This window comes from Dipodomys merriami, unplaced genomic scaffold (assembly GCF_024711535.1).
Source record: "Dipodomys merriami isolate MVZ:Mamm:240054 unplaced genomic scaffold, mDipMer1.0.p SCAF_1, whole genome shotgun sequence".
Lineage (NCBI taxonomy): Eukaryota > Metazoa > Chordata > Mammalia > Rodentia > Heteromyidae > Dipodomys > Dipodomys merriami.
This window is the reverse complement of record NW_027202270.1, coordinates 49,400,643-49,415,368: the sequence shown is the minus strand read 5'-3', so window position 1 is coordinate 49,415,368 and position 14,726 is coordinate 49,400,643. Positions and strand designations below refer to the sequence as shown.

General features: G+C 37.9%; 1 protein-coding gene across 2 annotated transcripts in view; it reads left to right on the top strand.

Annotated features, from left to right (window-relative positions):
* Nucleotides 1-13,189: 13,189 nt before the first annotated feature.
* Csrnp3 (cysteine and serine rich nuclear protein 3) overlaps nt 13,190-14,726 on the top strand; it is a 204,038-nt gene continuing 202,501 nt past the window's right edge. The window contains exon 1 of one of the 2 annotated variants that reach the window (XM_070021771.1): nt 13,190-13,258. The gene's annotated coding sequence lies outside the window, so the exon portion shown is untranslated. The remainder of the gene's footprint in view (nt 13,259-14,726) is intronic. The other variant, XM_070021780.1, reaches the window with a different exon arrangement.

Genomic DNA, 14,726 nt, shown 5'->3' with positions numbered 1-14,726 from the left:
TTGACATATTCCATTGGCAAGACTGTTACAAAATGAACACAAATGGCTTTTGATACCCAGACAAAATGTCAAAACCTCCTCAGTACAGACCTTTGGCAAATTCTGATGAAACTGTACATGTAATAGCTCATTATTTTTTAAAAATATATATAGAATGATAAAATAAGACTTCTTCTGTCTTCCCTTTAGGAACTAAGTCAGAATAAAAAAAAAACAAAGATGGTAATTTTCTCAATTCCAGTTATTATTATACAAAATGACAGGATTAGATGATCACTAATTGTAGGACTGTGAATACTTACTATCACAAAAGAATGTCAACCCAAACAGTAGTGTATATATATATATATATATATATATATATATATATATATATATATATAGTGTATATATATGTCTATATATAGTATGTGTGTATATATATATATATATATATATATATATATATATAGAGAGAGAGAGAGAGAGAGAGAGAGAGATCTATGGAGAGAGAGTCTCTATATTTGAAAGGAGACGATGAAAAGAGATTTACAAACTGGGGGAACGTGTTAAATAACATATTGGAGAATCAGAAACATCAAGGTCATAGAAAATTCTACAAAATGAAGTGAGGGATTTTGTCAATAGTTGAAGAGAGCTGAAGCAGGCAGAACTCAGGGTAACCCATAGACCAAAAGAGATCACCTGCAATGCATCATGCATGGATGGATCTTCTTTGGATTGGTTCCAACCAAACCCTAGATAACATTTACCATGCATTGAGAACTATACACCCTTATTGTATATTATTTTTCAGGTGGGAAATGGTATTATTATTATTATTATTATTATTATTTTTTTTTTTTTTTTTTTTTTTTTGTCGGTCATGGGGCTTGAACTCTGGGCTTGGGCGCTGTCCCTCAGCTCTTCAGCTCAAGGCGAGCGCTCTACCACTTGAGCTACAGCGCCACTTCCGGTTTTCTAGTGGTTTATTGGAGATAGGAGTCTCACGGTCTTTCCTGCCCGGGCTGGCTTTGAACCGCGATTCTCAGATCTCAGCCTCCTGAGTAGCTAGGATTACAGGCGTGAGCCACCGGCGCCCGGCGGAAATGGTATTATTAAAAGTCTTCTTGTCCTATAGATAAGAAATACACATGGATAAAGTCACTTGTATCTTAGTGTGCTTCCTGAAAACCGGGCAGAATGCTGAATGCAGCAGTAAGGATCTCAAGTTCATACTGCTAAAGCTAGGAGAAGGACACCTAGGAGTTACACTATCTAATGTTTCAAAAGTTGAATCTGTTTGAAATCATCATGAGAAAAAAAAAAAAAAGCTATATTCAACTGGGTGCCAGGGGCTTACTCCTGTATTCCTAGCTACTCAGGAGGCTGAGAGCTGAGGACACCAGCCAGGCAGAAAAAGCTGAGAGATACTTATCTCCAAATAACCACAAAAAAATGAGAAATAGAGCTGTGGCTCACGTGGTAGAATGCTTGCCTTGAGCACAAAAGCTCAGGTACAGAGCCTACACCCAGAATTGAAGCACAGAACTGGCAAAAACCCAAAACCAAACCAAAATAAAACAATAGTCTGGGCACTGTGGCTGCATTTGTAATTCCAGTTACTCTGAAGGCAATGATTGGTAGGATTGCTGTTTGAGGCTAGACAGGGTCTCAGCAATAGAGCATGGTGGCATATACCTACCATTCTAGCCATATAAAAGTATAAATAGAATTGTGGGTGAAGGCCAGCCTGGGCATAAATTTCAAAACTTCATTTGAAAAAGAGAGTAAAAAAAAATAAAAACAAAAACAAATCAAAATGGACTAGTAGTCCAATTGCTAAGCAATTGTAAGATCCCAAGTTCAACCTGCAGTAACACCAATAAGAACAAAATAAAACAAAATGAAATAATACAACTAGACTGTATTCCTGTTTTCCCTGTTATTTACATAGTATCATTATTTAATCATGGTAAACTTTCAAACAGATAGACTCAATTGATTCCTCATTACCAGAGTTATATGCTTAGCTTAGAAGAATTTTTCTTGAAATTCAGAAAACCAAGGCAGGATTCTGAAGCATTTAAAAGCTAATCATATAATTAGTTAAAGCTCATTAATCAATTGTTATTTAATTTCACTTAGATGAGAAAACTATCAAAAAAGACACCCCATCGTTGCTTTTATCCATTCACAGCACTGGGTTTATCCCTAAGCTTTTGCTTTTAAAAAATGTTTACAATAAAGGAACTTGATCAGAAAACCGTTAATAAGGACAAAAACAAGTGTCTGCTTGCATGTATTTGGCAGGACCAGAACCTAAAAGTACTGTTGCTCATTTTCTTTTCTCAAATGCAGACAGAAAGAAACCGTAGCAGCATGAAAGATTTCAAGGTTGTGTGTGTGTGTGTGTGTGTGTGTGTGTGTGTGTGTGTGTGTGTGTGTGTGTGTGTGTGTGTGTGTGTGTGTGTGTGTGTGTGTGTGTGTGTGTGTGTGTGTGTGTGTGTGTGTGTGTGTGTGTGTGTGTGTGTGTGTGTGTCATGGCAACCAAGAATCCCCCAGCATCCATCCCACCCATGAATGGCTTTAAGGGGTGGAGCTGCCTGCTCTGAGTATACACACCACACTTTCAGCCAGCTGGTGCCTTCTTTTATCTTAGGAAAGAGGAAAACCAAAAGGTATTCTGTGGAATTTTATGAAGCATAGAACTATAATCAATAACATTATAAAAGTGGTATTAGGATGCCTAGTTTTTAAGGCCATGTTGATGATTATGAAGGATACTTAACTCAGTATTTTACTTACTCTTCTGTCAAAATACTTGACTCAAGGAAACTTAGACCAGGACATGCATTGGAGTACTGCCATAACAAAACCTTTCTTGCTCTTCTTTGTTGTTTTGCAAATAAACTCTTCTTGCAAAATGCAGTTGAAGATAGCATTTATTTTTGTTTTTCTTTTGTACCAGTATTGAGACCGGAAATCAAGGCCCAGACACTTGACTCTTAGTTGTTCTCCACAAACTTTCCTGCCTGGGCTGACTTCAAACTACAATTCTCAGCTCTCAGCCTCCTAAGTAGCCAGGATTACAGGTATTAGCTACCAACCAATTCATAACTTCCATTATTTTCTTCTTATATCACAGGACAGTACAGGTGAACGTTAATATTTTATTTTGGAAATATCATTCTTTAATGATGTCACTACTTATTTCCCTTTTACTACCAGAAAATGTATATTTAAATGGTAACTTTTATTATCAAATTCTTTTTGGTTTTTTTGGGTCCGGTCATGGGGCCTGAACTCTGGGCCTGGGTGCTGTCTCTCAGCTCTTCAGCTCAAGGCTAGTGCTCTACCACTTGAGCCATAGTGCCACTTCCGGCTTTTTTCTTTTTGCTTATGTGGTGCTGAGGAATCGAACCCAGGGCCTCAGGCATGCAAGGCAAGCCTTCTACCACTGAGCCACCTTCCCAGCCCCATTATCAAATTCTTAAAAGGAATGTTAGATAGAGATATATGGATATAGATATGATAAATCTAGCTACATAGATACATAGATGTAGATAGATGACACAGATAAGATATTGACACACATAGATATAGATAGATATCAATTAGATATAGAGATAGCTCCATAAGATGAAATGGCTGGAATTTCTTGCTATGATCCACCCACATTTGTAATAATTACAATATAGAGATAAAGGAAGACTTTAGCTGTAATACTGTCTAGGAGGAATGCCTCCACTGGGACTGGGGCTGAGCTCAATGCAGAGGTAATAAAATGACAGAGTTATCTCTCACTTCTATTGCACTCGCTCTGGGATGACTACAGAAGAACAGGATGTATGGTCCTGTAGTACCATCGTAAAGATTTACACAAATTGTTCCTTTCTTTCAGATTGCTGTTACTTTCCTCAGTGTTACATACTGTCATTAAATTCTCCACCCTCGCTATTACAGCTTCCATTACCACCCACATGGCACTCCGGCTTTATCCATGGGTGGCAGATGTTTTCACCATATGTCATCCGATCAATTTTCCATTCAAGGGTAATGCAATGTTTGGGGGAAAGCCAACTCACACTTTAGTAAAGGCTGTCTCTGTAGTCTTCACCAGCCATAAACGCAAGCATCCTTTCAACTTCTTGGCTCTGATATTTAACCAGAAAATCAGCAGGGATCTTAGAGGCACTTTGCATGTTTCCATGTTAGCTGTCTCTCTCTCTCCCTCTCTCTCCCTCTCCCTCTCCCTCTCTCTCTCCCTCCCTCTCTCTCTCTCTCTCTCTCTCTCTCTCTCTCTCTCTCTCTCTCTCTCTCTCTCTCTCTCTGTCACTTGCCTAGTTGCTTGCTTTTACAGAAGTTGGAATTATTTTGTTTGTACTTTTATTTATTCCAGAATTAGGGACAGAGTATCATTAGATGAATAGCAATGGAAATTATCCATCTTTGGTCTGCCTCATGAAGTCAGTATTGATTGCTTATTTCTAGGATCTGTATCTCAACCTTGTTTTCAGAATTCAGAGTAACTCATAAAGGATATATATATTTTTTTTTTATATATGTGTGTGTGTGTATATATATATATATATATATAGAGAGAGAGAGAGAGAGAGAGAGAGAGAGAGAGAGACTTCAGTTGGACTGGAAATGTGGCCCAAGTGATAGAGCACTTGATTAGCAAGTGCAAATCCTTAAGTTCAATTCTCAATTCCAAATAAATAACTTAATTAATTTAATGAAAAGGACTTTGCTTATATCTTTTTTCCGTATTTGTCTTATTAGTTTCAAGTGATCTAAATCTCACAATCAAATTTAAACTTCTTAATTCCAATGATAACTTGACTTTAATTATTTATTTATGTTGTTCTTGACATCCACTAACCAATAATTACTATGACACATCAAGTATAAAATTACTTAACTTCTATATAAAATATATGTAGTCTACTTGTTGCAATATCATTTAAAATCCTCAAGTTAATATCCATAATTAGTTACCTAAAGTCAAGTAAGTTGAGTGGAATTTTTTTTTTCATTTTGAATAATGTATTCAGGGGCCATGATCAAGTGATACTAACCTTTTTCTGAGTTGTGATTTATAATTAAGTGACATGATTTTTTTTCCAGTCCTGGGGCTTGAACTCAGTGTTTGGACACTGTCCATGAGCTTCTTTTGCTCAAGGCTAGCACTCTACCACTTAAGCCACAGAGCCACTTCTGGTCTTTTCTGTTTATGTGGTACTGAGGAATCAAACCCAGGGCTTCATGCATGCTAGGCAAGCACTCTACCACTAAGCCACATTCCCAGCCCCCATCATGATCATTTTTTTAAGTTTAAATTATTTTTAAACTTATATCTATCTCTAAAGAACATCACCTACTATATTGTTCATTCATACTAGCTTGTAAAGAAACCTACAATTTATTCACATTTGTTTATTGAGACCTTTACAAAGAATTTAAGTGGAGCAGAACAAAGAAGTTTTACTGATCCTCAAGAAGGCTTTAATAACAGGGCTTAGTTTTATAGAACTAACAGCTCTCTTTGCACTATTTTTAGAACCCGAATATTTCTACAGTCTATGATCCCTCTCTTTACTGTATATTCTTCTAGGATGCATCTGTAGAGCAGAAAATGTGCCTTCTCTTTAAGGTGGATCTCTATACATTGACTAGCATTTATCTACACATCATCTACATACATAACGTATGATATAATTTAATCATTTAAAACTTAATTTTCTTTCATTACAATGAGAGCTCTATGAAGTCAGAGATTTGCTTTTTTATTTTGCTTTTTCCTCCTAGGTCTGCTTGGACAGTGGTCCCCAAGTTGGGTGACAGGAGGGTACCCTCATACCCCGATGCTAGTTGAGATGGATTCTTGAGAACTTTTTGTCCAGGTTGGCCAGATTGTTGCCTCCTGGGTATCTAGCAACACAATCTTGATTCATCAACATTTGGACTGTTTGTTCTTTGAAAGTAAATAAATGACAGAGTTTCGCTCTGAACCTACTTCTTTACTTCATACGGTGGTGACTCTCAATATTAGCTAGGACATTTATTTAAAATGGAGCTACCTAATACCTACTCTGGATATTTGATTCAGTAGTTATTAGGAAGTGTCAATTTGTCAGCATTTTTGTCTCTGATAACTTCTTTTATTGTATAGTTAAGGTATATAACATGATTTTACATGCACATACAGATAGTAAGAGAGCTACTATAGTGCAATAAATGGGCATTTCCATCATCTCATAGTTAGTCACTTTCTTGTTTTTAGGGGAAAAACAAGTAAATCCTACTCATTTAGCATTAGAATTTCACACACTGGGCAATTGTGTTATCGTCCTCATATTGTATATTGGTCTTCCAGTGCTTTGACCACATTACTGTTCTTTGTGTATTCTGACCTATATCTCTCCCTTTCTGCCTCTACATCCTCCAAAGCTGCTCCTGGTAACCACAGTTTGTTTTTTTTAATTCTTAGTCTCTGCATATTGTACTACAGGATTTGCAATGATTTTACATGTAACTGAAATAATGAAGTATAACTTATTTTTATGTCTGGCTTATTTCCCATAGCATAATGTCCTTGATACTGTTACAATAGTACAATTTGATGGCATATTTATGTACCAATCTTTATCATTTTGTTTTTGTGTGTGTGTGTGTGTGTGTGTGTGTGTGTGTGTGTGTGTGTGTGTGTGTGTGTTGGTGTAGGGTTTGAACTCAGGCCTTGGTTGCCGTTCCTGAGCTTTTTTGCTTCAGGCTAGTGCTCTATTACTTTGATGTGCAGCTCCACTTCTAGTTTTCTGGTAGTTAATTGGAGATAGAATCTCAGAGGGAGTTTTCTGCCAGGATGGCAAGATGGCTAAAATAAACATTGGAATGCTGATGTATTTACCAGATAGTATTTTCATTTTCTTTGGATATATGTCTCAAGAAGGATTTCTAGGTCATGAGGTACTTTATTTTTAATTTTTTTTGAAATCCCCATACTGATTTCCAAAATGACCATAATAATGTACATCTACTCAACAATGCATTGGAGTTCTGTTTTGTTCACTCTTCACTATCACTTATAGTTAGCCTTTTGATAAGTCATCTATTACAATGTAGGTCTTGCATCCATTGGGGCCAAAGTTACAGGCTTGGTTGCCAAGAGCTTTTATTTGTGGGATCTACAGTGAAGAAGATACTTTATTTAAGGCATATCTTTGAAGGGGATTTGGGGACCTTCATCTCTTTCTTCATTTCTGTCTTTGTGTCCTTGCATGCACAAAGTGTGTGTACTTTCATGTACTCACATCGTGGTGAACTGCCTTTCCATAGGCCCAAAGGTAAACAGGTAAAGCAAATGTGAACTAAAATTGTTACTGGTAAACAGGTAAAGGTAAAGGTAACAGGTAAAGCAAAGGTAAACAGGTAAAGCAAATGTGAACTAAAATTGTTACTGGTGAGTAACTGCACAAGTGAAGATCCCAGATACTTATGTCTCCAAAAAAGAATTGAATGAAGACAAACACAGAGAAACAAAGTAGCAAAGCAAGGAATTGGTAATTGGGGAAGGTCAGAATATCTTTTAGGTAAAGGCAGAATTGAGCTTGGTGGCTCAAGAGCAAACAGTGGTAATCAGTGGCTCAAGAGCAAACACTGGTAATCAGAGAGCGTAGGAGGAGTGCATGATAAAAATAGTGGGCTGGTCTTAGGGAAATGAGGGACCATGATTGGCAGATATTTGGAAGGGATCTGTGGTGTATGTGTGTGTGTGTGTGTGTGTGTGTGTGTGTGTGTGTGTGTGTGTGTGTGTACAAGGGTGACATCCCATAATTTTAAGTACATATATGAGATGTAATGCACATACATGAAACTTTAAGTAGTAGTACATTGAGCAAAAAGTTAGACTAAGGATGAAGAGTTTTGCTGCACAGTGCCTCAGTTTGGTTAGAACTGGCTAGAAGTGTTTTGACCTCTAGAGATAATCCCTAACTCCAGAATGATCATTAATTACCTCCCCCAACCAAGGAGGAGTGGCCATGGTGGGTACTAAGGAGGCAAAGGAACTCATGGATGTCTACTGTGGCATGACTAGAAGAGGGAGTTTGTTTCAGCACCTCTTCCTTATAGCTGACCTGCCTAAAGTCTTTCAAACTGTGGGGCGAATATATCTTTCCTCATTATTCCTAATTATTTTGTCACAGTGATTGAAAGCTGACTAAAATGCTATTCTAGTATGTGTGAGGTGTATCTTACAGGGACTTGCGTTTCCATGATGTTTAATGATGTTGAGTAGCTTTTTAAATATGGCTGGCTATTTTTATATTTTTCCCTTCCTGAAGAAATGTGTGTTCTACCCCCATCTCTTTATTTATTTATTTATTTATTTAGGCCATATGGGTGTTTGAATTCAGGGCCTTGTTCTTGCTAGGCAAGTGCACTACTAGTTGAACCATGGTCCCAGTCCTTTGGCTTTAGTTGTTTTTGAACAGGGCTGCCTGAGACAGTTCTCTGCCTCCCTAAGAGATCCTGTGCTTCCCACATGACTGGGATAAGAGATGGGTCACTTCATACTTGGTTTTTATTGGTTACAATGAGGTCTTATAAACCTTTTTGCCTAGGGAAGCTCGTAACTGCCTTCATCCAATTTCCACATCATCATACCAGTAGGTATGAGCCATTGTGCCCAGTAGGTCTCTGCCCCTTTGTAATCAGGTTGGTTTCTCTACTAAGGAGTTGTTTAAGTTCTTTATAAGTATTTCATATTAACTCCTAAGGTCATTCATTCAGTTACGGGAAATTTAGACAGCTGGGTACCAGTGGCTCATGCCCTTAATCCTAGCTACTCAAGAGGCTGAGATTCTAAGGATCACTGTTTGAAGCCAGCCTAGGCAGGAAAGTCCATAGGCTCTTATCACCAATAAATTACACAGATAAAGCTGTGGCAGGGTGCTGGAGGCTCATGCCTATAATCCTAGCTACCTAAGAGGCTAAGATCTGAGGATTGTGGCTCAGAGCGAGCCTGGGCAGAAAAGTCCATGAGACTCTTATCTCCAATAAACCACCAGAAAACCGAAGCGGCTCTGTGGCTCAAGTGGTAGAGCCCTTGCCTTGAGCTGAAGAGCTGAGGGACAGCGCCCAGGCCCAGAGATCAAGCCCCACGACCACACCACCACCACCACCACCACCAACAACAACAACAAAAAGCTGGAAGTGACACTGTGGCACTTGTGGTAAAACACTTTGAGGAAGAGAATCTCAAGGATGATGTGTAGCCCCTAAGTTCTAGCCCTAGGACAGTCACAAAAAAAGAAAAAAAGAAAAAAAAGAAAAGAAATTATAAAAAAGAAATTATGTAATATAGACATGTTACAAGAATACACATCTTAGTTCCTTAGCCATATTCTGCCATTTTCAGGGATATAGACATTGGCCTTCAGCTAAACTGGAAAAAAATGAGAGGAAGGAGTGAGGTGTTGTATGGTAAAAAAAAAAACAAAAAAACAAAAAAAAACAGAGTAGACACATTTTATTTACTTGTTTTGTTGTATTTTTAAATTTGATTTTATCATAAGGGTGATGTACAGAGGGGTTACAGTTCCATAAGTAAGGTAATGAGCATATTGTTGTTTTTTTTTTTTTTTCTGGTCGTGGGTCCTGAACTCTCGGCTGGACGCTGTCCCTCAGCTCTTCAGCTCAAGGCTAGCCCTCTACCATTTGAGCCACAGCACCACTTCCAGCTTTTTCTTCTTATGTGGTGCTGAGGAATTGAACCCAGGGCCTCATGCATGCAAGGCAAGCACTCTACCACTAAGCCACCCTCCCAGCCCATGAGTATATTTCTTGTTGAATATTGTTACTCCCTCCTTTGTTTTCTCCCACTGTCCTTCCCCACCCCAGGACTCCCATCTCCCCCAATTTGTAAAGCTCATTTCCAACATAGTATCTTGAGAATATCACTGTTGCTTTGGTTCACCCATTGTCCTTTATCTCACTCAAATGAACAAACACCTCTTATTTCCATATCTTGGAGTTCAATTCCATTGGCATCATTTTATATGGCCATATGTACATAGCTGTTGAGCTATTGTGATCATCTGCTAGGACTATCCTAGATGTTTACTAATTATTACAAATGAGGGAAACCATGGAGCCTATATTTCTTTGGGTCTGGCTTACTTCACTTAATATGATTTTATCCAAATCTTCCCATTTCCTTACAAATGGGGCAATTCCATTCTTTCTGATAGCAGCATACAATTAACTCCATTGTGTGTATATACCATATTTTCTTAACCCATTCATCTACTGAGGGGCATCTGGGTTGATTCTATATCTTAGCTATGGTGAAAAAAAAAGTTATAATGAACATAGTTGTACTAGTAATTTTAGTGTGGCCTTGTTTGTGATCATTTGGGTAAATGCCCAGGAGTGGGATTGCTGGATCATAGGGAAGCTCATGAAGAAATGTTCAACATCTCCAGCCATAAAAGAAATGCAAATCAAAACCCAGAAATGCAACAAATCAAGGAAAGTTTAGATAAATGGGACTGCATTAAACTGCAGAGCTTCTGCCTGGCAAAGGGCATACCTAGCAAGATCAATAGAAAGCCTGTGGATTAGGAGAAGATCTTCACTAGCCATACAACAGACAGGGCCTCATATCTAAAATCTACTTAGAGCTCTAAAAATCAAATCCCCCAAAACAAATCCTCAAAGAAACAACCACCCCATTAACTAGTGGACTAAAGACTTAAAGAGAGACTTCTTGGAAGAAGAAGTAAGAATGGCCAATAGACACATACAGAAATGTTCAACATCTCTGGCCATAAAAGAAAGCAGTGTTATGAAGGTGTTATGTGGACTATAGCAACTGGGGGTTGGGGGGAGGGGGGGAGTCACATTTGGAGAAGGAGTGTAATGAGACTTGTAACTAGGGCAGGAATTTGTAGGTCACACTAGGAAAACAATACAGCATATAGGAGGAAATAGAAACTTAACAGATTTTTGTAAACAAGTAGGGACAGAGGGTGGGGACTTAAGCTGCAAGCTGATTCTGAGATCTTAGACATTTGACCTCCAGGACATGGTTTTACTGGGCTGGGAAAGTTAACTATGTTGACCCACCTTAGGCTGGAATGAGATCTATCATTCCTTAGGCAGACTTTTTTGAGTCTTTAGTACTCATAAACTCATCTTGTGACATTTTATGATTTTGGTGGCCACATAGGTAAGTTGGAAGACATATGTACAGTGTTTTCCCTGTGAGATTCTGTGATCTTCTCCTCCATTTTAGGTTCTCTGTGCATTTCCCATTGTTCTTTGTAACTGCTAGCTCTCACTGCACTGCTTTCATTGACTTCACCATACCCTAAGGCTGACGATTAGCATTAGACCTATACTCTAAACCTCTCTGTGAGTTCAGCCAATGTATTAATGGAGCCAACACCTCGAAAACAGAAGAAATCTGGCTACTCTGTGTCCAGGGGACACTTGTCAATGAGGTCTGTTTTAGGAAGAAAGAGCTCTGTTTTTGGCATAAAAGTCACCTGGGGAGCTCGTTAAAAGTTCTGAATCACAAGCCTCACAAATGCTGACTCACTGAGTCTGGAGCAGGACCACAGATGTGCATTTTTAAGAAGCCATCTCCCAGTGATTCTGATGCAGATGGCCCCGGCCGTCACTTCCACAAAGCTGCCTCTTCTAGAGATTCCTCTAGCTGTTTCTAATGAGAGGGTCTCAGGGTCTTTGAAATCATTTTCCCCATAGGAGGGTAGAGAGTACAGAAATATATGATAGCAAAATAACCGAAACCTATACATATAACCATAGGAACTGAGTGAAATAGGCTTTTGTGTGTTTAAAAAAAAATGTGGTTTGTTTTGTATTTTTTCAGTGTAGGGGTTTGAACATGCAGGACTTCTCCCTCCCTCCAAGCATTCCTATCTGAAGTCAATTCACTTGAGGTCACCATCCCCTCCTCTCCTAACAAAGGGAAGTGCCTGTGTCCTCCAGTACTGTTTTTCCTGTACTCCCAAAGGTTTACCCTCATGCCAGTTGCTCTTAAAAATAACGAATAAATACCTACCTACTTGTTACAGCTCTTTCCTTTTTTCCCCTCACATTAGTCTTAATCCCATGAGGAACCGTTAGTGATTTAAGAAATTGAAGAGCAAAGCCCATAAATATCTCTTGTAGACAGAGCATACCTTTATGGGGGAGATAACATCCACTGGTAGAGATATAAATTCATTAATGTATATCTCCCCAAGGAAACCATTTTAAGGCTGCTTCCACTAAAGGAGTCAATTACTAGTGTTTATTATTATTATTGACACTGGCTTTTATTAGTTTTTTAATTCATTTCCCTAAAGTTGCAGAATTTGCTTTGTTTTTACTTTAATTTGATGTTTTCTTCAACTGTCATTTTATTCATTCTATGCATCTTAGTTCAGAAGTGAAATTATTTTGTCCAGGGTTATTAGAGTAAAATTAGAGTTCAATTAGTCACTTTGAGACTTGACAACTGCGTGGCTGATTCCTTTTTAATAAGCTCCATTATTCATAAATGGATGCTGGCAGTAAAGAAGCTGAAGTAATGCACAACATATAGCTAAAATGAATATTCTCATACTCAAGATGAAATTTTTTTTGATGCTTCTGAGGCCCTAAAACCTGTCATGAATGGAAACATGGTTAGAGGCTAGGTTGGAAATGGCTTTCTGTCAGTCTCTTGATTCATCTAAATTTTATCTCTTTGCATGTGTGACATTGGCTGTTCAGCTTTTCTCCTCTACACATCCAAATATGCAAATAAGGAAGTCAAATCTTTTCCCTGAGTAAAAAATAAATCAATGGGAATTTTTTAAAAAATGAAGCAGTCTACTTAGATTTTCCTGTGAATGTTTCTGCTTTGATTTCTGGTGAGTGCATTTTCTAAATTCAATACAAGCCATTTGTACTTCAGCTGAGGTTTACCTGCAGATATTTTCCATAGCTTGCAGCTATTCTTTGAAATATCTTTCAGGCTTGCTTTTCTCTCCATATTCTTTTAGCCCCGGCCTTCCTCTCGGCCTTCAGCAGCAGGGATTTGTCCTCTGAAAGAATGGAGTGGGAGGGAACCCGGAATAGAGCGAGCAGGGAGCCTGAGCTGCAGAATGCCAGGATCTCGCTTTTCTTATTGGTTCACTGCTGCCTGATGGATAGATGAAGGCGGAGTGAATTCTCTTCAGTGTGTTCTGACCGAGCCGAAGTGCAGAGACCATATTTACAGGTAAGAGCAAAATCATATTTAAAATAAAAAGAAATTCATCATTAGTCTTTAAAAGAGAATGCTTCTCACTTCTCAACAAAACAGTTTTCTGTTAGGGAAATTATTCTGACTACATTTCCTGATAGTGTGTCTCTTTGATTACTGGAGCAAAGCCTTGCAATGAACTGGGCTGTCTCTGCAAAAACCCTTAGCTGATTAAATAAAACAAACAAAAAATCCCTCCAGAGGCATGCTTTATCCTGAATAACTTTCTAAGGGAGTGTTACTGAAGCAAAACTAATAGATACCACGAGTCATCTTGTGTCTTTTTTTTTTTTAAATTCAAGCTTGTGTTGTTGACAATCAAAGGAAGAGTGGGGGAAAATTTTTTTTTTTTTAGTAAATTCCACAGGTCCTGAGAAAATGGAGCCTTCTCTGGATATAGGATTACTATATTCCGTGTGGTTTATTTTTATATTTATAGTTCAGTAAACAGCTTATGGAAATTATCTTTGCAGGCTGTAGACTGTTTTGGTATGAATGATATTTGTGTGCATTTACGTCTTTTTATTGAGCTTACTCTTAAATATATGCTTTTAAGTAGTTGTATCACTAATTTGTAGGTTTTAAGCTTATGTGATAATTAAGTTGTTATCTGTTATTGATATACATGGGTCTGTTTTTATTTTCAAAGCACAGAAAACTAATTGTGAAGGATTAAACAGTGCTGTAAAAATAGCTTCTTTACAGGCAAGTTTTATTGTTTCTTGTATCTGTCAGCTACTTCTAGATAAGAATTCCAGCACACATTTATATGGTAATATCCCCAAGGCAATACTTTCTAATATCTCTAAAGTTAAAGCTTTATTTCACCAGTTGCTTATCTCTCCCAACATTATCTTTTATTTTCCCTTAGGGAAATAGAGAAGATTGATGTAGAATAAGTGACATAATAGGTAGGAAATACAATTTTAGTTCAAATCATTTAATACTTTATTTTAATGCAAAAGTATAAATGGTTTAAGGTGAAGGGACTTCTTTAGAAATGTGCTTTTGAGAACTGTTACAAACTTGGGGACAGTGACTGCTGATCAACGCCTCTGACCATATAATTTCTAAAGAGTATTTAGTTCTTGCTTTTGTTTGGTGTGTAGACTAATCTTGGAATAAAGAGAGACATTACCATTACAGTTCTTGTGAAGTTAAAATAAATGGAGGAGGAAAACTATGGAGTATTGAGTAAAGGTTTCAATTAAGGAGTAACTACTCCAAACTTCCTGAATGTACTAAATATGGTTAATAATGTGTTTACTCACTAACGTGTACTATTAACCAAAGCACATACTCTGATATTCAGAACCATTTCTGTTTTCCCCCAAGTTGTGACATAATGCTAACATTTTTTATAACTGATGTTTTCTGATGTTGGTTTATCAAAGTCAGAGTTGAAATTAACACTCCCATCCCCACTCCACCGACTGGGACTTAA